The 25,514-nt window shown below is 39.4% G+C and overlaps 1 pseudogene across 1 annotated transcript in view; it reads left to right on the top strand.

The window, feature by feature from the left end:
* LOC309443534 (protein FAM169B-like) overlaps positions 1 to 25,112 on the top strand; it is a 39,415-nt pseudogene extending 14,303 nt beyond the window's left edge. The window contains exons 2-9 of the transcript XR_014186706.1: positions 405 to 538; positions 3,280 to 3,385; positions 10,332 to 10,417; positions 11,983 to 12,144; positions 18,956 to 19,138; positions 20,010 to 20,138; positions 23,200 to 23,259; positions 24,255 to 25,112. The product of XR_014186706.1 is annotated as a protein FAM169B-like (transcript). The remainder of the gene's footprint in view (positions 1 to 404; positions 539 to 3,279; positions 3,386 to 10,331; positions 10,418 to 11,982; positions 12,145 to 18,955; positions 19,139 to 20,009; positions 20,139 to 23,199; positions 23,260 to 24,254) is intronic.
* The last annotated feature ends 402 nt before the right edge of the window (positions 25,113 to 25,514 follow it).

Genomic DNA, 25,514 nt, shown 5'->3' with positions numbered 1-25,514 from the left:
CAGTCTTCCAAGAAAGAGCGGAAGCTTTGGAATTATTTTCCTGTTATATTTTTGGAAAGTATTAAAACTCGGTCTGTGTTTTGAAGCAGTTTTTTTTGCTCTTCCAGCTTTAAAGCAATTTACTTACACCTGGAGAAATTTGGGACTGTGCTTCTTGAATTGAAAGGAGACAAATGTGATTTGATGCTGTCATGGTTCTACTTTGTAAAATTGCATGTTGAGAGGTAAATAACATATAGAAAGGTTTTTACCAGCCTCGCTATTTTACACTAGGATTATACCAAATGTGAACAGTAACGGCCCAGCTATACCAAGCAGCTGCTGGGGGAACCGAGGTTTTAAAACTCATGTTTCTTAGTTCATTTGAAAAAAGGAAAATATCTTGTGTTTTATTTTAACTACAGGTTGCCTTGACTTGGTAGATACATTAGCAGGAGCTCCAGAGGTTCTGCAAATAGATGCTGAAACATACTACGGAAAACTCCTGAAGAAATCATCGTCCACTCCTGCTGGTTTTTCAATCCCTGGAGGAGAAGAGGTAGTAGGCTGATGTTTTTCATACTGCAAGTTAGATACTTGTGAACTAATTTGTTGGTTGTGCTCAGTCTGTCTCTGAATAGGGGTAAACTGGTGTGGCCAGATTACAAATCTCTTAAGATCAGCAGATTCTGCATTATTTGCATGCTGCAAAGGAGAGATAAGCTTAAGCTACAAGCCTGAAACCCTCTGAGTGTGGGTGAGGGTTTGAAGTACTGAGCTGAACTTTGCATCTTGACCTGCCTTCCTACAGGTCCACATCAAAAGTGAATTTGAGAGACATTTAAGCTGTGGTGCAGCTCTGTATTCTGCCTCTGCTGTGCAGTTTACGGAGGTATTGTGATATAGTTTATCTTTTGTTTCCATCCTTTCCAGTACTTCTGTGTGTAATGTTGAATATGGGCTCTCCCAAAGCAATTCTGATCAGATGTGATTGACAGATGCCATAAATACTGTAGGTGCCAATGCTCTGTGGTCCATTCCTGAGCCACCTGGGGAACGTGTTGGAGATGCGTGAGCAGGCCTATTAAAAATCGTGACTTGAGTTAACCTAGTAAACCTGTCAGTCTGGGCATTTTCTAGATCGTAAAAGGTGTACTGGGCTAACCGTTCTTGTACTATCAAACCAGGAAGAGGATTAGTTGAAATAAGTATTTGGAACATGGTGGCTTTTCTACTATTTAGTAAAATAACATGCAGTAGTTTCTAGAAAAATGCCGTTTCAGGTGGGCAGCTTCATCTTTGAGCCGTGAAATGTGTCTACCTTTAAATACTCTTTTAATGCCCTCTAGTGGACCGTGTAGGGTTAAGTACAAACAAACCTGAAAATGCAAAGATCCCCAGTTCAGGGCTTCTGTGTTGTTGCCTCAGCCTTTCGTGCCTGGTTGTACTTTTAGAGGCTCATTTGCTGTTCCATTAGAAGGGAGGGTAAGTTAAAATAATTCCTGCCATAGCTAAACAGCGAGATCAGCTGAAGGTGGACTTCTGGCTTTTGATTCAGAACTATCCTGATATTGTGGCTTCTCATCAGACCTTAAATCTATCACATGACTGATTTGAGTCTCATAGCAACACATTTCTCTTTGCATTCATTTAATTCCGGTCTAGTCTAATCTGCAGTCAGACAGCTAGTCAAGGTCATAAGTAATGCTAATGTTCTTGCTATATTTTTTCCTTATACTCTGTAATAAATAGCTCAAAGAATGTTGATATTTTGTAATTAAAAATAAATTAAGTGTAAAGCCCCCATCCCCAGTGAACATCTGAGCGAATGATCTCTATTATATACCTACAATCTGAAGGATGAGGATTTTGGTGTTTGAATAATAGCTGCAGTTACCAGGCTTTTTTTTTCTCTGTGCCTTTGATTTAAAGCAGGTTTCAGGTGGCAGGACTGGCAACCATGAATAATTAATTAGCAAGTGTTAAGTGGCTGTCAGCCCACTTGCTTGGGTCACGGGAGTTCTTTTTCGTATGGCATAGTCTTTGGTCAAGCATTTGGTACACAAATAGCAAGGATTATTGCAGGTCAGGATGGAAGCGCACTGGCAGCGTTTGTACACAGAAACATCAGCTCCCACCGATGTTGCTAGCACCTGTGAAAGTGCACATTACCTTATAAAACAAAATAACAATTGTAGCAATATTGCAAATAATACTGGCCTTTTCACTATAATAATGCTCCCAGGTGCCACAATGACATCTATGCTGTTGTAGTTGAAGCACGCAAAGAACAATTGAATACGCAGAACATACTGAGATTTTGAGAAGTTCTTGAATACAGATTTCAGGCAGTTTTCAGTTTTTTTCCATGAGTCCAGTTTTTGCAGAGATGATCTCAGGATTCTGGCACTCATAAACTGGTGAATACTGGTTTCAACTTAAAGTTGTTATCTTGAATAATCCATATTCATACTACTCCTTTCATGCACTAAGAAATATTAAATATATCACATGACTGATTTGAGTTTCATAGCAAACTGACAAATGGGTGCAATTAGAGGGAGAGGCACACCCACACATACACAATGGACCAGATTTTTGAAAGTACAGTACATAGTGTGCTAAATTATGCATGCTCTTTGCCTGTACCTAAACTTACATGAGAGCATTTGCAATATTCATATGGAAATTGTCATCTCTATGCATATAGAGCTGTTTGAGCACAGTAATTTCGTGTTTATGTGTCACGTAATTTAGAAGTTTAGTCTAAGACTGAGAGCTTGAGAGCTGCATTTTGATTTTAGCTTTGCCTGCAACATAACCACCTTGTGCCAATTATCTACCCTCCCTGTGCCTCACAGATAAACTGCCCAGGCGCTACCCTAATGCTTTGATACTCCCTGTACCCTGAGGCTTAATTCATTGTTTGCAAAACACCACAAGTACCCAGCTGGACGATGCTGTAAGAAGTGCAAGTTGTATTTGTTTTTATTTGATGTGTCTGGTCTTTCATAACACCATTTGTCTACATGTAGCAGTGTTTAGAGTCAGGTTATGTACTAATTGTAAGTTGGCATTAAGTTCTTCACTAACTTCGGTAGCTTGATTTCTCTTAAATTAGCGTTATGTGCTGATAATATTAGAAAACTGTGTATTTCAGTGTCTTGAAGTTCAGGATTGAGAGGTTGTTGTGTTAAGCTTGTACAATGTGTGTTACTAAAACCTAAGTGCATGTAATACAAGAAATACTCCTTGGGAGCTCTGCAGTACAAACAGCTACGAGGCTTGTTTGTTTTTTAGGTTAAACTTGAAGATTCCTGCGTGTGTTTTGTTTTTGTCTACTGAAATAATCCTACTTGCAAAATGTTGCTGTTAATTGGTCTAAATGATAAAGATGTTAGAATTGGTCAAAATATCTTGACATTTGAGTAGCTGGACTTTCTTTACTTTTAAGATGGCCTGCTGGTTTATATATTTAAGTATTTGGGGTTTTGTTTTGAGTATGAAATGAGTTCAGTTTACCTGTCAGGGATTTGTGTCAGTGGGCTACTGACTGAAGGGAAGATTAACAATCAGGGCTTTTAAGATCTGTGCATAGCTCTGCTGGTAGCTGACAAATCACCTCGGGTCAATCTGTTATTCTTTCTAACTTTGTTCAATGGGGTAGTATTTTTCTAATTCAAGACGATGTGAAATGTAATGCATTATAGATTGGATAGAATACTGAAATCTTTAAACAAGACCCAATACATATATGAAATTGTGTTACATCTTACTGATTCTTATTCATATTATTTTTGCTTTATGATGTCTTCTTCTGTCCTAAGTTTACTTGCCTCCTATTTCCATTACTGGTGTGTGAGGGGTAAATTTGGAGTGAGCCCGTGCTCAGGAATTGAGTTAGATCTGGTTTACTTGGCAGCACTCCTGAGATATTCTTTAACCTCCACCAGCTTTGCCTTGCTCACTGCTGGTAGTGCTGGTGTTGTCCTGTTACAGCCCAACAGGGTTACACTCTGGTTGCGTTACAGTCAGTAGAAGTCAGCGTGTGCTTATTGGTGTTTTTGTTTCATAAATCACTGCTTGGAGTATCAACAAGTTGTTAAGGTTTGGTCGATAATTGTATCTAAGTTTTATCTTCCTGCTGTCGGGCTCACAGTATCTTCAGACACAGCCTTATTTCTTCCTAGTTACTCTCTTAGACAGGTGTTTTTGACTATGGAATGTGAAAAAATGCAATTATAAAATAAGTAATGAGTCTTGATACCACTGTCATTAACAGGAAACTTGACCCCATGTTGCATAGTGCCAAAAGCACAGGTTACGACCTACCTAGTTTAAATGAGGATGTTTGGAGCTGTTGTGAAGCAACTGGCTATAAAACCTTTGGAACATTTACAACAAAGACATGAACCTATGCACTGCCTTACTGTGTCACTTGGCGAAGGGAATGCAGAACACATGAAGCCTCTTAAACTGTCAGCTTCCAAATGTGGCAGCAAACTAATTATATCTGTGATTGAAAACATAGATTTTTTTTTTTTTTAAGTATCAGCTGTATATTATGCCCGATAGCCAATATTCTTATAGCCAATATTCTTAATGATACAAAAAAGGCAAGGCAAAGGAGTTTATCACTCTATGTTCAGTTCTAAATTGTGGCGGCTAATGGTCTTAAGCTCCTGGAACAGGTACTATTAGTGGTCATTGTTCAGTCCAAACCTTGTAACCAATAGATTTTTTCATAAGAACAAAAAGCAGCTTAAAATTATCTGTGGCTAGAGGTGAATTCTGCAAAGTTTTCCGGCTCCTTTTACATACACTTTCAACGGGATGTTCGCTAGTGGGTTGTAATTCACATAGTTGAAGGTAAGAGACCTTTCCAAGTTACAAGTGTGGTTACAAGACTTTCCAGTCCCTCTAAAACTATTGGTCTAGAATTACTTTCCTGACATTATATATTCCATTAACATTTTTCTGAAGAGAGATAGGCACTGGTGTGATAATAAAGGAGAGAAGCATCTACACAGTTGTGCGTACCTGCTGACTCGTTTTCAAGGCAATGTAGTTGAAAACAGCATTACAGTAGCTTAGGCAGCACATGTGGGATCTGTAACAACTACCATGCAAAAATAAAGAATTATTAATTAAACGCAGGTGCAAGCAGGGCATTTAGCACAACTCTTCAGTTAGAAGAGCTAATAGTATTAGGAACAAGTATTAATGAGATACATATACACAAGTAAAAAATGGTTTCCCACAGGAACAAGTCAAACAAGTCCATATTAGAGCCTAAATTATATGATAGCTATCTACATTAAAAGCTTAAACCTAGCAGAATAAACACCTTAATATATTATAAACAGCAGACAGACTGACTACAGTGACCCCCTTGCAAATCTTCAGATTGAGTCACCAGCCCATAGTCAGAGAAATAGTCTCACAGAGGTCAGTAAGTCTAGTTATTTAAGTGAGGCCTACATCATCCGGCTTTTAGTATTTCCTTTTGAAAGTGTGATATAAAGGATTTTACTGGAAGTTGTTTCTGGATTTTTATGCTTATAAACATGTGGCCAGCCCTTCTACACACATCAGATTTGACTGATGTGATTTTTTTTTTTCTTTAGATGAGTTTTGATAAGTTTTAGTTCTCTAAAGTCAGCTGGGGTGTGTGTATATATGTGTGCATACATATGGGTATATACCTTCGAAGTAGTTTGTCCAAATATTTTTCCCACAGTTCAGCAGATTTGGAATTGTCAGCAGACTGTGTTAATGTGGCAAGTCCATCTGGATTGCTTACCTATATGACCTTTTGTTCTGACCAGTGAACATATCAAATTGTTTCAAAACCAATTCCTTCAGAGAAAAGCAATATTTATTAACTCAGACATTGTTTCTTAAGGACATGGGCAGAAAGTTAAAACATCGAAGAGGTTGCATTATATTTTTTTTCCTCTCTTGAGCTTTACGCTTTGCTTGTGAATTTAAGTTTCATCCAGGTGGGAGAGGCAAAGGGTCTTGCTGTAGCTGATCTCTTCTCTCTCTCATGTGCTGCGTTTTAGTTTTACTTCACACCAGGACTGCTCTTAGAAGCAAATTTCCTGGTTGTCCTCACGTACTGTGCTTTGGACCACACACCTGGGCTGTACCTTAATCCCAATGAGGAAGCTATATACCTTGTGTATTTTACATTCATATGTGATGGGATTTCCTTTTTCAGCTTCATGTGTGTTTACAGCTATAATGGCTAAGTATTGCATAGATAAAATGATGTATATAATACTTATGAAATACTATCCACTGTAATAGACTTATTTTCCCACAGTTCACAAGGAAAATATCATCTATCTAATCATTTATGTCAATGTAATAATTTATGTTTGACATTGTAGTAATTCAAAATTAGGCTCTGGAAAAAACGAATTTAGCAGCCTAGATACAAGTTTGCCTGTGAAGAGCTTTGAAGTTTGATGGCGTTTAATTCTTGAACATGGGTTAAAGAGGGATTGATTCCAACAGCGAAATTTATGTCTGATCATCTTGATCAGATGGGTTGTCCAGAAGTGATGTGTAGCTCGTGGTCTGAAATGACCTGCATATTTCAAAGAGAAAATGAATATGTTAGCTTTTCTATAGGACTTGGTCTTGGTTGGGAGCATTTTTAATCTATTTTTGATGGACTGAGTGTTCTGTTCTGTTAGTATATCTGTACAGATATTTTTACGAGCATGTAAATTGTGTTGTAAGGGCTTACCGAGCATGGCATGGGTGATTAACATCTTCATAAAACTAAATAAACATACCCTATTTTGGCATTTTCTGTATGCTGTGTGTAATAATTTACAATAACTGTTAGATGCTATGGGACATTTATCACAAGATATTTGCAACATATCACTGAGTAAAACTCAGACTGTAGAAGTGTAATTGGTTGCAGGAAAGGTATCTATCTTAGATACTTGAATGGCTGCCACTGCTGCAGCATCTGCATGCCTCCCAAACTTTGATGTATTTATTTTGATATGACTCTTAGGAGAGAAAAAGAAAAACTCTTATTCCATTTTAAAGATAGGGAACTGGGAGACACAGCTATTGTAAGTCAGCATTGCAGAACACAGTTTAATGCAGGATCTCTGAGCTTACTCCATTAGCAGAGCTGATCTAGGCTCATTTGGATGGGACTGCTTGTTGGGTTAATTTACCATTCTCCTTCCAAGGTGGAAACCTGGCAGAAGCAGCCTCTGTAAGTGTGCTGTCAATCTGAAATACCGCCAGAATAAAGGTAAAGAGCATTTTACCTCAGGTGAAGAACTGGTACATTTTTATAGATTAGAACAGTAGAATCATTACAGTTGGATCCTTCAGGATCATCGAGAACAACCATAACCTAACTCTAGCACTAAACTGTCCCTGAGAACCTTGTCTAAATGCCTTTTAAACACCTCCAGGGATGGTGACTCCACCACTGCCCTGGACAGCCTGTTCCATTAAACAAACTCAAATTACATCTCTCGTATATTGCCTTTAATTTCATCTGTGACTGAGGGATGCTTTACAGCAATTCAGATGAAGGCTCAGGAAAAAGAAGTACCATGCCAGACGTTGCTTTAATTTTTCTTCTTTACTCTGTGTGTAGACTCCTGATGTGCACATTTCATTCAAATAGCTGCACACCAGTGTGCGAACATTTGGCCAGTATAGCCTAGAAAATAAAAATATAATCCAGACCTGGTTTGGGAAGGAATCCATGTTTGCCTAGCAAAAGGAGACATTTCATAATTGCAGTTGCATTATGCTTAGTGCCTAAAATTTGCTTCAGTGTTTTTCAGTACTGTATTCTGAATACCCACAATGGTATGGAATCGCGTGCTTCACAAACTCTCGATTCCTTGCAACACTCTGAATATGTTTGTCTGACTGCAAGTGATCAAAGTACTGAGGTTCAGCAAGTGAGTGCCTACAGGACAAGCCACCCAGCTGAGTGTGTGTGTACTCCCTTAATCGTGAACTGAAATGTATTGGAATTAATCCACTTCATCTACTCTTGCAATTGCAAGATCAAGCACATTAAGTCTTGCAGTTGCAAGATCATTGTAATCATGTGCATCATGATTCACAGGGTGCATGCGATGTGTGCAACTTACTGTTGGCAAAAACTTGATCTCTTATGATCAGGTGAACATAGCTGAATGTCTTGGAAAGAACAAGGCTGGGAAAGGAGAGTGAAGGAACATGTGGTCTCACAAAACGTATTTGGATTTGAAATAGTGTTCCTCAAAGTTTATTATAAAATGAAAATGAGAATATGGGGAAGCATGGTTGGATTTAACTGCAGACCAGATGTTGACTTGAAAAATGATAACAAAAAGCAAAGTACATATGTTCGTGTGAAATCTGGAGAAATGTTTTTCCTCCAAGGAAAGCATCCATATAGATAAGGTTGCTCAAGTAATGCGATGTGACAGTTGCTATGTCAACTAGTGTTCCTTTCTACACATTTTAATTATTGAACAGCACAGTAAATGTTGTATAAAAGTAGCTCCTTAGAACATGGTTATGCATATTCTTATTTTCCTCAAAGCTTCTTAAAACTTTTCTGACCTTTGCTATGAGTCTTGTACGTGTCTGAGCTATGTGCGAGACCTCTGTGCAGCTCTCGTTAAAGTCAGAATTCGACCTCTTATGTTCCCTTTGCCTGACTGAGCGCCCTTTGCAACCGCGTGTTTCATGGATGTGTAATGGAGCAGCGGCTGCTGCGTTTGAAAGAAGAGTGAAGGGATTGAGGGAACAGATTGAATCCATCACAGAAAGAGTATGAAACTCCCATGCAAGTAAGTGCATAATAGTTAATGAATCGAATCTGGTGCTATAAACTGGCATCTGCCTTTGCGTGCAATACTTGCCTCATTGTTAACCCAGAAAGTGTAATGCTTTTTGGCACATGCTTTAATAATTTATTTGAAATGTAAGTTAGCTAAGTGGAATCTCCAGCCTTAAAGCCAGTGAGAGCTGGTAGAGGCTTAAGCAAAAAGGGAAACCAACCTGAGTGCATCAGTGACATTTGTGTAACCTGAGGCTAGAACAGGTAAATGATGAATCCTGGTAGAGCCATTTGACTTCCTTGTGTGTAAATTTGTCTATAACTGGTAGATGATTTTCAACTTTCTTGTTTGTCCCAGGCTGGGTAGCACAGAAAACGAGTGGGCAGTGTGTTCGACGAGGAGTCAAGAGGCGGGAACTCCATGCTATTCTTTGCAACATACTTCCTATATGATATTTTATCTTTTTGTCTAAAACTGTGTACGCTATCTACTTTATTCAAAGATAGTAAAGATATTGATGTTCTTGAGCACTCCTGAAGTTGTGGCCATGTACTTTCTTTAGGTGGATGTTACTGCTATATGCATAGTAGAAGTTCTTTTTTCTGAAATGCTTGCTGCTTGATGTATTGGTTGTCATAAATGATGAAGTTTCTGGCTTTATTCTAAAACCTAATCAAACCCCTTCAAATCTATTCTGTATCCTTTGAAATGACCACATGTTAAAACTTTTACTTCTGCACTTGCTTGGGAGCAATTCCAGTGTCACTGTTGCTGCTTCAGTCTTTCTCGTCAGACTAATGGCAGTCAGTTGGTTCTGTAGATAAACGTGTACTAGTAGGGTTTAAATACCTATTTCTGCTATGTGAAAAATTCAAGAAGGATGGGAAGAAGTGGGGTGTAAGTTCTGCGTAGCAACTGTGTGAGGTAAAGTGTATCTTTGTGTGCATATATCTGCCCTTCATTGGTAGAAACCTCTCTGCATGCATTTGAACTTCTGCAAATACCTGTCCATGCAGAGATTTAGGAGTCTGTTTTCCAAAGGTATAGATATAGTGAAATCAAATCCCATAGGCAGCTGAAAAACTGTTTGATAAAACTGATATGAAAACTTTTGTGTTTGACTTGCATGGGTACAAATATGTGCATATATATGTATGTAGGCAGGGGAAAGTATGAAAGAAACCTTTAGCTAGGTAGCTCTCTCTGTCCCAAATAAAACTAAAACTTACTGAACAGATATTGTGCAGGAAGTACTTTATTCATATGGCACACAGCTTGTCACAACAAAGTCACATCAATTCCAGAGAAAAATTACCTTCACTTGATGCCTCATGCAGTACTGAAAATTGGATATCAAGGGACATGAAGGTGAAATTGAAATGCAATTGTTGTTTTGCTGTCTCAGAGCAGATCAAACTGGAGACAGCTGGAGGGAGAAACAGATCTGAGGCTGCTTGTGGAAAGGTTCAGAACCACTTTTGTGTTTACTTGCAGGAATTGTGTTCCTCTGTTATTTTCTTTTTGTAGTTTTGGCAGTTTATGTGAACTAGTGTTGGTGGCCTGTTGAAGATGTAGTAAAGATGGCTGATCCTTCTAGGGATGGGCGAATTTCAGTAAGGATGCTATTTTCAACAGTCACCTTTACCCTGGAAGTTCCCAGCCAGAACAATCCTATGGAATTATCTCTGGTGTCCTGTAGCTCGTGATTTATAACCTGTGGGATCTGGGCTGCGTGGCTCACCAAGTACTTCACATGTCTCCCATTGCACAGTGACATGCACATTAACCCTCTCAAAACAATTTTCTGCATGCAGTTTATGATTCATCTGTGGGATTTATTAAGTGTTTGTTTCTACTTTACCCTCACTGCCAACTAAAGGAATAATCAGATAAACTAAATTACTGCATTAGCAATAACTCTTCACATTAGTGTTGCTTGACCGACTGTCTCATGGGAGGTGTTACTGCCCTCAGGAGCAATGTAATCTCTAGCTAGTTATGATTCTTTTTTTCCTTAGATAATGTTTATATTGTGTTCATTTTATGAAACTGTTGTTACTTAATAGGTTCTGTATCTGTAATTCTTTTTCCAAATAAACTATCTTAGTAGGCTACAACTACTTCTTCGTAATTTGAGAGATTTGGGTAGCATATTGCCTTCTTTTCATCAAAGAAGTCAGATACCTACCACATGTGAGCTTTGTATTGCTGTTAAGTCAGTTCCATGTCCTACGCAACCCTCTGTGTCCAGCTTTGGTCATAATGGTTCTGGTCCTCTATCATCTTTCACTAATATCTGCCATACATAGAGTTCAGTTATTCAGAGTACTAAAGAGGCTTTTTGTGGGTAACTGAACTGGAGGGATTTTGAGATACAAATCCTTGCAAGATAGAACTTGAGGCAGAAACACAGACTTTTCAGGCTTTCAGACATCTGCTACAGCAGATCAACAGAGAATGAAAAAAATCTGAAAAGAGAAATCTCACCCCTTCTTGCTGAGAGGCACTTTGCTATCATTTGTGGAAACTCTTATTTTCTTTTTCATAATTCATATAAAGCTTGTTGGCACCACTTTCTACCTTGGTGACCAGTATGATCTTGTTCCTTTATATTCCTCCATCTTCCTCTCCAGTTGATTGGCTGCTGAGCAGCACAGCATAAAAACTAATTGTTCGTGTTACACCTACATTGTAAGACTGTAGTTGTTCTCTGTTTTTTGTAGTGTCCACCTGAGTAAGGTCCTGGCCCAGTCAAGTTCTTTGCAGCAGGGGAGGGGTGACCAGGATAACACAGGGAATCCCATCTTTATTTCGCTTTTGGGAAGGATTAGATGCCTTGATCCTGTTTCTAGTTCTGTGATTGTTCACTAGGACTGCAATCAAGACCCGTTTTTTCCAGCTGCTTTAGAATTCCTCCTTGTGACAACAGGAGATATGTCAGGCTTTACAAATTGTAACTAAATTATTCTATGCCTTCTGGATAGAGGGTGGAACACTGAGAAAAACTGTTTTTGTTATTCTGTCTGAACCAATTCATGAGTTATTTTCCTCAAATTAGGTGTACATGTTCCTGGACCTCCTCCTTCCCAACCCCTTTTAATTTTGAAGCCTTTTATGAAAAGCAAAATACTATTCTCTGCTTCATTATTCTTTGCTCTGTTTTTGTTTGTTCTCTGAGGTCCAGAATTTGAAAAAAGGGTTGTCCTCTTTGTTATTTTTGGAACACTGGAAGGGAGTTCAGCTGATGATGCATTCCTTCTACCTCATTCTGCCACCGAGTGTGCCAAGATACTGTGGAGAAATGGCAAGGCCGTTGCCTATTTCTTGATCAAGATGAAAGGTAAGGTCATTTTAGAGAGACATATCCATTGGTTCCTAATAGCTAGAAATGTAATCCTTTTGTTTAACTTTCAGTGGAAATAATCCTGGCTCTCATTTACATTTTTATATCAAATCTCTTGCAGAATGAATCTGGGGAACAAACCTTCCCAGAATTTGGAAGCCGTCCATATTACTTTCATTTAAACATGATGGCTCCAAACTCTATTTTCACTTACACTGAATGAGCTGAGATACTGGTTTATTCCAATAAACTGCACTTTAATGCAGCCAAGTAGAAGGTCGTACATCTAGGAACAAAGAATGTGGGGCCTGCCCACAGAATGAAGGGCAACATCCTGGGGAGAACGTGATCTGAGGAAAGGAGAACAGTTCACATTGGAAAACCAGCGTGTCAGGAGCAGTGGATGGTGAGAAGTGGCAATATATACCCTGGCGTGCACGTGGAGAAGTGGCTGCGTTGTGTAGAGGGAGGTGTATATGGGACCTGGAATACTTTGTCCGGTTGTGATACAGTTTAAAGGACGACAATTAAGTGATTTCATCATTAATTGATTAACTAGCATGGAAAAGGGACAATATATTTTATTCTTCAGGGATACTTGCACCAGTATGAGCTTTAGTGAAGGTCTTCTATTAAACAGAGAGTTTTGATTAATGTAGATACATTGCTAGTAACCAGTCTAGAGCAGAAATGGCTTTATTAGAATAACTCCAGGTATACAATTGAGCACATACCCCTGTTTAGGAACTGGTTACCAGTCTGTGTTTAAGATTCATGGGTGTCATCTTGATACCAGCAGCTTAAACATAGAGAAATTGGTATCTTTGGAGGTAAATGTGTAGTTCAAGTCAGCAATCAGTAGCCGTCTATCGAAAAGAGGAGAATAAGAAACAGCCTGGGAGTTGCACAGTGGATTGCATTGGAGTCCGGAGGATGCGCTGAAGGTGCCTTCTCTGACACAGTCCCAAAGGCAAGCAGGAAAAAAACATGTATTCTGCACTTCTGCTGCCTTGAGATGTGCAAAATCCTTATTCACACTGAGCTGTGGCTTGTACACCCCAGTGCTGGTACAGGGCTGCTGTGCCATCAATGATGGATTGTGTCTCAGCCTGTGGTAGAGGGATCTTGTACATATCTGTCAGTACGCTGATGAACTTGTTTGTAATTGGCAAACACTTCAATTGCCAAAATACATTTTCTTTTAAGTCCATAAATATTTCTGAGCAAAGCTTTTGGAAAGAAACGCTTCTATGGGCTGTAATGATTCATGCTTCAGTAAAATGAATTTGCACAGTAGTCTGTTATGGGTGGAGTATTAGCCAAGTTGAAACTGTTTCTGAGTAAGTTGAGAGTCACAGTTTGGTTTTAAACCAGGTCCACATAAAACACAAATTCTTCAAGTCCAGCTTTGTCAGCATCTGTCTTTTGTTGCCAGTGTTTTTTTTTCTCTGGGCAGCTATATTTGTTAGTTTTTGGCCTGTGTCACAAATCACTGCAGTCTTTTGCCAAAGCCTTTTCGGGAAGCTTGAAACTTGTTGTTTGTGTCACTTTTTGCTATTTGCTGTATGTATTTAGAAAATAATTCCTCTTTCTGAACTTGTTTGGTTTCAATTTCGTACCAGCCGTGTTCTAGCTTATCTTATTCTCACTGCTTTCTAGAAGAGCCATGGATTTATTAAGCCCAAAACAGACTAAAATAAATACCTTCTCTTAGAAGTTGTCATTCACATGGTTGCTTTACTTTTTTTAAAACTTTTTTTTAATCATAATGGAAGTTCTTTTTCCTTTACTGTCCTGGTCAGAACATTTAGTAGGAGCAGCTTTAAGTACAGGACTTCATATTGTGCTGGACCTCTGTTACAGCTTCTGGTCATAGGAAGAAATTATTTTTCTCTACGCCCACCATGTGATTCTGGTTCCCTTTATTTCCATATTGTGCAATTACCTGACCATTCTTTATAGTTTTATTTTCTTCACTAGGTAATTGGGACTTTCACACTGATCTTGTATTCAACTCTATTTCTCATCTGCGAATTATCTACAGTACAATAAAAACCATGCTTCAGTGGAACCAGATAAGCCAGAACAGATCTGTGGAGCGTGGCTATTTCAGATATAGGTCATTTGGGTGAATCCTAGAAATGATCACCAAGGAAGAGAGAGTCTCTTCTGTCTTTGCTACTGATTTAGTTGGCATGATGACACACACCAATTTTTCCATTTTTTAGTGATTCCAGTTAACTCTCTTGGCAATATTGTAAAGTCATTTCCATTTGCCGGTTCCTAGGAGCCCGGTACAAAGTGAACTTGGTTATTTTGGTCCAGTTCCACACATCCATCCATCTTACGAACGTCCTTAACCAGATTGTATTGACAGTCAGCTGCAGAGGGACAGGTGGCCTTGAGCACCTGCCTTGCTCACAGACGTCGTAACTGCAAGTCAAGGTATTGAGACAATTTGGCAACTACTGACACTGGCCATCCTGCACCTGTTGTGTAGATAAACACAAGACTCGTTCTTCAAGGCTATCACTTTTCGTGAGCATTAGACACCTTTATTGAAACAAAATTTATTCATGACTACACAGATCATCACCCCAGCCTCTCTGGTATGTGCCTATTCCTGTCCAATGAGAGGCTCGCAACGTTTACCGCTGGGTATACTAAAGATTGATGAGACATACTAAGCCACTAATGAGGCTGATAAGACACTTTGTCACGTGCCAAGATAAATGTCTCCAATTTTATCTATGTCAGCGACTTCCATATTAGACAGCTGTGGAGTTAGAGCTCACTGAGTGTAGCTACTTAAAGGTACAACAGGACATAACCGTCTCCTGTCCCTGTACCTTTCTGTGCAGAAAGCAACCTGCAGCACTTGAAATACTTTGCAGAAAGCCTTCAGGTAGATACTTTGGGTTTGAGATCTGTTTTATATTCTTCAAAGAATTTCTTTTGGATTTTTTTTTTTTCTTGGTGTGCTCCAAATCTTTGTGAAAACCTCAAAAATAATGTGTTTTGTCAAGTGATGTAAGTTTAATGACCATGGTTACCAACACTATTTTTTTTTTGTGCTGTGAGACCATGTAATTCCCTGAAAATTTTTCTTTTTTATTTACTGAGGATTAGTAATTACTGAAAATGGACTGTTACCACATTCACATAAATGTCAGGAGAATGTAGAAGATTCATCATGCAAATAAATCAGTAAGAAAGCTGGAGGATGCTGTGAGCCAGGAGTGTCTTAGTCCCTTTAAGAATAAATCAGAACAAACCTCCTTATTTATGTAAAAAAACCCCAAAAACAAAAGACTACTTTTTTTCTTCTTGTTATATGTTACTGTTTCTTTAACACATAGAAGCTGCCCAGTTGTGGACCGAGCTGTCTGTGGTACAAAAAGGAAGGAAATCTTGTCCCTTCCCAAGCTCACTGTGTACCTTTTGTCAAACCTGAGGAGTAAAAATGTGGAGAAAGACAGAGTTTGCTCTGCCTGGAGTCAAACCAGCCTTAAAAAAATTGGGTCCTTTGAAAAGGCTGTAAAACATGCAGTTGAACAAGGAGTAAATGCATTGTTGGCTTCTCATTCATTTTTTTGGAGATTCTCCACAAATCACATTTTGGGAACACCTGACAACAAAAACTAAGCTGAAATAAAGGAGGCAGAAAAGCAACCCTGGCCCAGTCTCTGCTTTTTGCTAACCAGAGCTTTAGGGATGGTCTTTGGAACTGGCTACCCCAGCTGAAATCCATTTCACACCTTCCTTCATAAAAGCCTTTGCAAATTTCTTTTAATACTTTGGTGGCCCAGGTGGTATTCCCTAGAAATAGATCCCTAAAAAGAAAATAGGTTTTTATTTTTCACTGATTACATATATTTCTTAAAAAAATAAAATAAAATCAGAAATGAAGTTAACCTGACAGACAATTAGCTGGAATCTTGCTGGGTAATTGCTTTTGTCTCTCTCTGTTTTCTAGCAATAATATTTTTAATGTGCATTTCTGAGGCAGACTGAAAGTTCTGGCTGTAATAAAAATGAAATGTCTACATACCAGTCAAGACATGAATTAATTTAATTTTATTGAAGCCAGAACCTTTGTTCCCCCTCTCACATACAAACTCACACAATGGGTTGACCTTGGGCTCTGTTCAGCAGAAATAACTCCCCACCCTTTGCACAAGCGCTCAGCCTGCGGAAGGCCTGTCCAAACATGCGTGTGCCAAAGCCAACTTGTTCTGCAGGGAAATAGTCAGTATGCACAACCTTGTTTTGTTTGGGTCTGTTGGATGTGGGGACTGGATTGTTGTTTCTTTTCTGGTTTGTGGCTCTTTGGGAATGCTAATGGCTGTCTGCTTTCCTGCCCTTGTAATATCTGTTTACCATTTTGCTGGCTCATAAGCTGGTCATTTGGCACTCGTGACCTAACCAAACAGATCAAAGGCTTCCAAAGGGCAGACTGTATGAAGACTTCCATCTCCATCGCCCTGATTTTCCCTGTCTCCTCCCTCACCTCAAAACTCAGCGTGTTTGTGCGTTTCAGCAGCTCTGAACCAAATGTGGGAGAGCCCAGTGGTCACCTCTGGGCCACCAGCAGCTTACAGGAACCTCTTTGCTGTTGGATGGGAACTAGAAACAAAGTGGCCTTTGTTCCAAAGGTTGGTTTGTTTGTTTATTTTATAGCACTGCAGCTGTGGGCTATGACTCTGCTAATATGTTTCCCAGGGACAAGGTGAAGAATGGCTTCATGGTTTCTTTATTTACAGTGCCTTTAGACATTACCAGTTTTTGTTGTCTTCTCAACACAAAATTAGGAGCACAGACATAAATCACTCAGCTCCTGGGATTGCTGCGCAGCAGTCTCATCAGGATTTATAGGAGACAGACTACATGAGATAATAATAAACTTATAAGGACACTTGCAACATGCAGGAATTCTTAAAGCTATTGACTTCATGAGGAGAAGTTTGTCCCTTTTTTAGAACGTATGGTGCAACACTGCTGGGATCCAACATCTCTGTTGGGCTGGCAGCTAACAATGGGACTGGAGATACACTCAGTTTTTTGGCTCATGAAGAAAGAGTAACTACCCATCATGTGTTACAAATATTGAAAAGTTATAAACAGCACCGCAAACCATCCTCTTCCAACAATGTGGTTGAACATGTGTTTGAAGTTAAGCGTGCACTTCGATTAAGCAGGGACAGACCAAGCCTGGATGTGAACGGATTAGTTCTGTAGCTATATACTCTTGTATGGCTGAGTACGTGTGATGTGGATTCTTGCTATATGGAGATCTACAGCCTTGACAGTTCAGGGTCTAGAATTAAATGTAGTCACGTGCGCTGTACTGAATTGGCATAGTAGAAAAGACAGTAATCAAAGTGAGGCCTGGCAAGTATCAGCAAAAGGTACAAGACACCAGCTCCAGGAACAGACGTAGTTCTCAGTTTGAGATAGCTATAGGGATGTGATGAAGAAAAAAATGGCTGTATTAAGTAGAAGCCTTATACTGGAATGTAGGAATGGCCATTCAATAAGGAGATTTGGGAAGCTGTGAAATAGGTTTTAGTGAAGTGATGAAAGTTTCATGCTCAAGGCACTGAAAACCAGACTGCGTGGCACACTAGTATGTGGTAAAGAAAACCAAGCAGGTCTTAATGAAATTTAAGCAACAAAGTAAGAAAGTGTAATCTTTTTCTGTTATAAAAGCTTGTACATCCATTTCTATTTAAACTGCCATGTACTCAGAGAGGAGCAGCATAAAACTTTTATAAATATTTTCTAAAAATGAAAATAAGTCAGCATGCTGTTTCTATGGTGACCTTATCCTATATGTAGGTATTTGGTGAACTGACGTTGGTCATTCACTTCAGGGTTGAATGCTTATCCTGTCAGATAGTTTGAAATTCTGTTTTTGTGGTGTTCTGCACTGTATGGAAGTTGTACAATGACTTGCTAACAGAACCCTAAGTTTTTTAGGATGAACATTAAAATTTTGCACCCTGGATGTCTGTTCTTAAACAACTTTCTCTTGACTCCCATTTGAGTTTACCATACATTATTGCAAAATAAATCCCCTGGTTCTAATTTCTTTTTTCTTTTACACTTTTCACTGAGAACTGAGTTTTAATAGTTTGGAGGCTTATACTTGAGTCTGTATTTTGTCTGCGTGTGGAGCATTATGTCATGTCCCCATGATATCAAGTGACTGAATTGTTTTTATTAGCAACGACCACTCCTGAGTGAAAACTGTAGTTTAATGCTGATAGTAGTTCAAGTGATGAACTAGAAGCTTGAATGTGCATGATAAGTTACCACTCAATAGAAATCGAGTGACTTACAAAGGAGCACTTACAGCACTTTCTTAATGCACGACTCAGTTATTTATGGCTTTTACCCAAATGCCTTAATTAACGTCTTTTCTTCCTACAGGGGTGTGACTTTTGTGTTCTGTGGTGTAAGGCTGAACCTAAGCTGCTCTTTGGGTATAGCCTAGTTATATCTTTTCAGCAAACTTTCCTGTATATGTTGCCTGGGTACCTACATGGTCTGATTATGAAGAATCGGAGTCTGGAAAATATTATGGTGAGACCTGTTAAGCGCATGTTAAGCAGCTTCTCTGAGTTTGGTGGCAGAAATTTTCCTCCTGCGATTGTCACACTGTCTGTGCAAATGCACTTCAGTTGGGGTCGTCCTTGTAGCCTGTGGAAGGTGGCAGGCAGCAGTTGTGGCTGGAATCACACAGCAGTTAGTGCAGCAATACCAGTTCTGTTTTCAAATGAATGGTTTTTTTACTGTCTGCTTTCAGAGAGCCCATGTGATAGTACAACCAGTCAATGTTACTTGCTGCCAGCTTTGGATACTATATTTGTCCGGAGAAAGTACAGAAGAGGTGGCCTAGGGATGAAAATGCTGCATGATTTCTGTCAGTCTTTCATGGCTGAGGATGCCTTGGGGATCAGCTGCCCTATTTCTGCTGCCATGTATCAAGGTAAATTGCTTGATGTGGAGATGTTAGGTAAGGGTTATGTATAATGTATACATTTCAATGTGGTCTTGGTAGGATTTTCTGGACTGTATAAGAGTTCATTTCACTTGTCTGAACCGAACTGTTGTCTGTGTGCAGTTGGTTACTTTTCTTGAGATATCTGGAATTCCCTGTAGAAAGGTAAGCCAATGCTTCAGTAAGACAAGGAGAAGCATGAACTCATCCGCCTGGTCTTCTGCATTCTTATCTTACTCTCTCTTAGAAACAGAACTGTGTTATCGCCCTAGACAGTGACTTACCAATTTTACTTAGCACCAGAGGGAAAGGAATCATAAGATGTTCTCAAGCCTATGCTGTACACATAATGCTCTTGTAGATACTGCATTTGTAAAAAATCAGATTTAATAAGCCATATACCTGGGCTCTGCTCATTCATGCCGTCACATCAGTACTTGTTTCAGATCGACTGTCTTTGAACATTTGGCACTTTTAAAAGGTCATTAAGTAGTTATATATCTTCTCTGTTGTTGAGGTTGAAGTTTGGTTTTGCTAGTAAAATCTACAGAAAAGATCTGTGCTCACGTTATTTGTAGAACTGTTTTCTTTAGGACAATATTTTTTCCTGAAGTTCCTCGCTTTACGGTTTATGGTCATTCACTCTTGCCTGTTTAGGTCGTTCCATGTAGACTTTTCCTATAAGCCCCAGCCAAAAGAGAGAGGGGAAAAAAAAAAGGAAGATGAGAAGAGAGAAGAAAAGATTTCCAAAGGAACTAATGAAAGTAGGTCTTAGAGAATTTCTGGGATAAAATACGCTCCCTCTTCCACTGAACTTTTCACTCATTCATGCTTTTACTCCTTGGTTTCTCTTATTCAGTTTGCCAGAAATTCTTGCAGACTTATCCCAAGGAGCAGAAGTGACCGTGGGAGGTAGAAGCACCAGGAGACTGGAGCCAGTAAGTGAATATCTGGTTACAAATTCAGATGGAGCCATTCCGTTCAGGGGATCAGTTAAAATAAACACTGTGAACTTGGCCATGTTAGTTACATAAAGATAAGAAATAAAATCAAGGGTTAGGTAGTGGTAATATATAGGTGGTTTCTCTGTCGTTTGCAAATGGAGAAACTACTGAGTGTGTAGTCCTGTTCACTGGTCTTTTCCCAGTAAACAGGACAATTCTTAGAAATTATGAGGTAATGAAATTGAACTACAGACCATCTGAGAGGTAGTGAAAAAGCACAGTCTTGGCATAAACTGGCTGTAACTCCCATTGCAGTGCACTTACAGAAGGGTAGAAATTAGCCCCAAAAATTCCTGTTGCACAACACAATATCTGGGTTATAGCGAGGGGTTTCTCTGAAATGATTACAAAGCAGAAATTTGTATGGCCAATGGGCAGTGTGTTTAATTAGCTTCAATTTGCTGCCAGTGCCATTCTTGGATGGAAACACAAGCATCTTCATTATGGCTTTTGGCAGATTTGGAGTACTCTCCTACAGGGTGAGTCCTTCTCGCTGGGATTATTTTCTACCGAATTCACAAAAGATAGCGACAGAGTAGACCTTTTGGCGGCTCGTGTGGGGATCTTGTTGATGTAATCTGTTCGGCTGGCTTGGGGATCCAGACAGGCCCCTCAGCTGCGAGCACACAAGCTGTGATAAGCGTTGGGTTCCAAAAGGACAGACATCGTCTCGTTCTGGAAGCGCAGTGAGGAGTGCTGCGGAGCAAATTGCTCCCATGCCTTCCCACATTTGTCCTGCTTTGTACTGGCTTGGGACCTTTGGTTGAGACATTGTGTTTCATCTTGTCTGCAGCACCCCACAGGAGAGTTAAGTCAGAATGTAGCCTTAGGCTGAGTTCCTCTGAAGCCGTTATATTTATGTTCCTCCTGCTTTAAACCAACAAAAACTGGTGTTGCTCTTTCCTTTAATCCATCTTGCTAAGTTCAAGTTTATTAATGGCAATAGAAGAGAACTGTGATCAGATCAGCAAACAGAAAGCAGATCCTGGAGGAGAGTATGCTTTTTTCTTTTCTTCTTTTGCAATCTTCTACAAAAACAAACAAACAAAGAGAAATGACCCAAAAGATGGGTAAATATAATTTCACCAGGGTGGCTGTCAGTAAAAAATACGTGTGAGGCCTGGGAAGTGCCTTGGCCAGTTCCGCACATAAATGAGACATCTCTACAAAAAGAAGGAGGGAAAGTATAAAGCAGAAATGGGATATGTGTGTTTATTTATATGGATTATGAATTGCAATGTAGTCTTTACTGTGAAAGGGAGAAGGAGGAAGTGAATTTGGCACTAAAATATATAATAAAAATCTGCTTTTTAAATTACATTCTCCACTCTGGTGCACAGCTCACTGGGCCTCACTTTACATTGAAAGTGCTGAACAGGCTTTAGTTCATCCATTTTCAGTGCAAAATCAACTCACTATAAAAAGAGTATTTAAAACAGTATCTAATACATTTATTATATCTGTTTTAAATATGAAATCTGCTTATGTAGTTCTTGTCCTTGTATTATCCCTGTACTGTGTATATTAAGCACCCATGGAAATACCAAAGGAGTACAGGACAGATAACACCTGCTGAAGCTATAAGGGACTTTCCCTGGTTTTGCTTTGTCCTAAAGGCAGCATTACTCCTGCATAGCTCCATGTGGTACTTGGTGAGGAAATAACATGAGAATTTTCCAGGGCTTCATGCTATCTGTCAATAGTAGGTAAAACAGAAACATTTTCTGAGTGCAGGAATCCTTTATCACCAGACCTAGTGTGCTGCTTACCACACCCGTAAAGCCAAAGTTGTGTTTCCAGAGTTGTTGTGTTGGGAGACTGAGAGGAAAGTGATGTGGCATAGAATGGAGAGCCCTGGAGTTGTGTCCTTGCCTGTTCCAAACACGCACGGTCATTTAGATCTTCAGGGCATGTAGATCTTGGGAACATAGTGCTTCATTCCTGCTTGCTCAGTTATGCAGAAAGCAAAACACAATGTAATTCAATATTATCAGCTCCAGTCTGGATCTATGGCAACAACCATGAAAAGAGACAAGTCTTACTCTGCTGTGATTTCTCAGATCGCCATTGACATTTGCAATGCTATGTTTTGGAACAAAATTGAGAAGAAATATTGAAAATTCTGCTCATATGACATTTTTTCCCCAGTAGTCAGGATTGAATACTGTTAATGTTGTAAGAATTCTGCAATCATAGATATTCCAAAAAAGGTTTCTGTAACCCTGAGGTCAGAATTTTAAATTTTGCAAGGCTATGTGGCTGCATCTAGTGGCAGGACAGATACACTGCAGCACGCTGTTTACTGCAACTGATCCTTCAGTTTGGATGTGCAGATACACAGACACATAGGTGTATATACACACACGTATTTCTGTCTGCATGTATACATACATCTATAAAAATAAAACTCTTTAGCATGTCACACATAGCTGCAATCGTTCATTCTGAATTAATTCTTATTGTTTGAAAAATGGAGATGTTTATTTACAGCAGATAGTCTCAGTAACGGGAACATAGAGACATTTTTCTTCTGGGGCTGACTGGAGGAACAGAAATCATTTAACATCATTTGCTGCTAGTTGCTAAATCTACCATACACTGAATTGAGCTGTTTTGAAGTAGTTCAGTAATATACACACAGCATGTAAATGCAAAGCTAATGCAAAAAATAAGCAGACTAGACAAGAATTAAAACAAATTTCCAATGGTTGCTTATAATCCTTCATCTGAATTGATCAAATATCTGCATTTTCTGAGAGGAAGGGATATGGGTTTTCCTGGTGTAAGAGATGAATGGATTATCTATTTAGCAGAACTTTCAAGCTAAGGAAAACCCACAGACCTTTCCTTTCCAGTTGTTCACCTTAGTCTTTTGTGATAGTGTCATCAGGTGCCCTGGTGTGGTTACTTAGCAAAAACAAGGCAAAAGGCATTGAAGGTAGCATTCAGGCGTATTGTTTAAATTAAAATTGCCATGGAACTCTGCTCATTTTTTTTCCTTTTTAATCTCTTTCTGGGGCCAAACTATTCACCCCATTTCTCCAGAGCCTGAAGCAGACTTCCAGACCAGTAAAGCCAGGCAGTCAAATGTGGACCTGATAAGTAGTGACTAATTTGCTATTTTATGACTTGCTTTTTCATGGGTGGTCTTCTCCCTTTTTAGTGAAGTAGTGAGGTTTAAATATGAGAGACCATCACAGACAACTTACAGGTGTTTTTTTGCTGCTGACCCATAGGTTTATATAGCTAATCGTAGTTACATATATACACACACATGTAATTGATTCATATAGCTAATTTATATACCTATAGCAGTTTGAGAGGCTAAAGAGTACAGGATAGATTTTACTAACTGTTTTCGTTTATCCTTACTGAGAAAAGGGAAATGTAACCAAGCTGGCATATCGTGCTTTCTAAGGTTTGCATATACAGGGGCTTTCTGAACTGGACTGTGATTTTTCCTGTGCCTATACAGGGGCCTGAGTGTGACAGCTTTAGAATGAGTAAGCCAAGGTCTTTACAGTCATAATTATTTTATCCCACTACTGAGCTGCTGATCTGACTGTGCTTAGTTTTTTGCAGGATGGATGCCTAAACCAGGCTGCGAGCTTCGAATGAAGCCTAAGCCTAGTTAGGGGAACATGCATCAGAGAAAACAAATCACATTTTTTTTCAAGTAATAAAGAAAAAGAGAGACGAGAGGAAGCAAAACAAAGAGCTGTAGGGGTTGTTTCGCCAGCACATTTTGGTTGCTGCACAACGATTAAATCAGTTTGTTTTCTTCAGGCGTGGGTCTCCTGGGGGAGCTGTGACAGCACCGGCCCCTGCCGTGCGTGCTCTTGCGTTCTGTGCTGCGGTCCCGGCTTCGGAGCCCACCCAGCCAGATCAAGACTCCGTGTTCTCCCAGTTTTCTTTATGCTGACACTTCTGGGGACTCGGGCAGGACAGCAGGAATGAAGCTGTTTCATGCAAACAGCGCTGCTGAATTTCTTGCCTTGCACATTTATTGGTGGACAGAGGCATTTTATATTAGGGTCAAGTCACTGTTTATGTTGTTTGTGTATAATTTGGTGTTCCTGCTGTCTTGGTTCTGATTTCAGGGCGTTGAACACATTCCTGGTGTTGGGAAAGTGGCTGGAGGTGCCACAGAAAAAAAGAGATGACACAGCAGCAGGGACTCTAAACTGGCAGGATCCTGCACAAGAGCACTTAGAACAAGATGCAGACAAGACTCAGCAATGCAAAGGATTCAGAAAAAGAGCAGGCCCTGGGGCCTTAGTTGGAGACAAGGCCATGAAACAATTCAGATTTATACCATAATTGCACTTTCAAATTTCAGCAAAATCTCAGTGTGTTCGTAAAAATTGTAACTGACTGTTCATAATTTGTAACACTGGAGAGATTTCTTCAGGTAAGATGTAATTATTTTGTAAGACATGTGTTCTCCATCTTGTATTTTGTTTTAAATAAAGCTTTTGTTTGCTAATTGTCCTTTTCTTTTTCTTCTCACCAAGTAATTAAGTAGTGCTTGAGCCTAGTTATTTCCCTGCTCTGAAAAGATTTTATTGGATTGCATGTCCAAAAGGGAATAATTGGAGGACTTGTAGATCCTGATGTAAGAAGATATTTCTATGGAAACCACATCCTGCATTATGGAAGAGAGATACTGCAACACACGTTGGTATCAGAATGACAGCTGTAACCGTCCTTTCAAAGAGAACAATTGATCTTGAACTGCTTTCATTTGAGCTTTTCTAGCAGAAAAATCTGCCTTAAGCCCTGTGGTCGACAGGATGCCATAAAAACTCCATTACTGCAGGAAAAGTTTGGTACAGAGAAGAAGAATGAAGAAACTACAAGCCTCAAACTGCCTTTAAATTCAGGCACTGTGATCATTCTGTGTGTAAGTTCAGGGTGTAGAACATTGTGCAGTTTACATATTGCAGGTTTTATTTCCTGTAGGCTCTTTACTAATGTTTTCTGTTTTCGTTAACTTGGAAGTATAATGTATTTCACTAGATTACTCATGTTATGGCTTGGTAAAGAAATTTTGTTCTTTCACCACAAGTTGGTTCTGTATTAGATTTTTTTTTTCTTTTAAACTGAGGCATTTTTAAAGCTTGAATGTTGCGTTAATGATTACAGGTGAAACTCATAAGGATCAGATCTTTCATCCAGTGGCAGAGAAGGCTTTGCAAAGAGGTGGGCTCAGCAGAGAACAGCAGTAGGGTCTGAATAGATTTGGCAGCCTGTGATTCTTAAGTGGGTGCCTTGGAAGGAGGAGAGGTAGCTGTTTCTTTCCAGAAGCTAATCCAGCATTTCCAGGGAGACAGTTCTGTAGGCAGACATTGTGGGTACAC

The sequence above is a fragment of the Streptopelia decaocto genome (assembly GCF_964273445.1).
Source record: "Streptopelia decaocto genome assembly, chromosome: 9".
NCBI classification, from domain to species: domain Eukaryota; kingdom Metazoa; phylum Chordata; class Aves; order Columbiformes; family Columbidae; genus Streptopelia; species Streptopelia decaocto.
The sequence above is the reverse complement of the archived record's forward strand: the minus strand, read 5'-3'. Positions and strand labels throughout refer to the sequence as shown.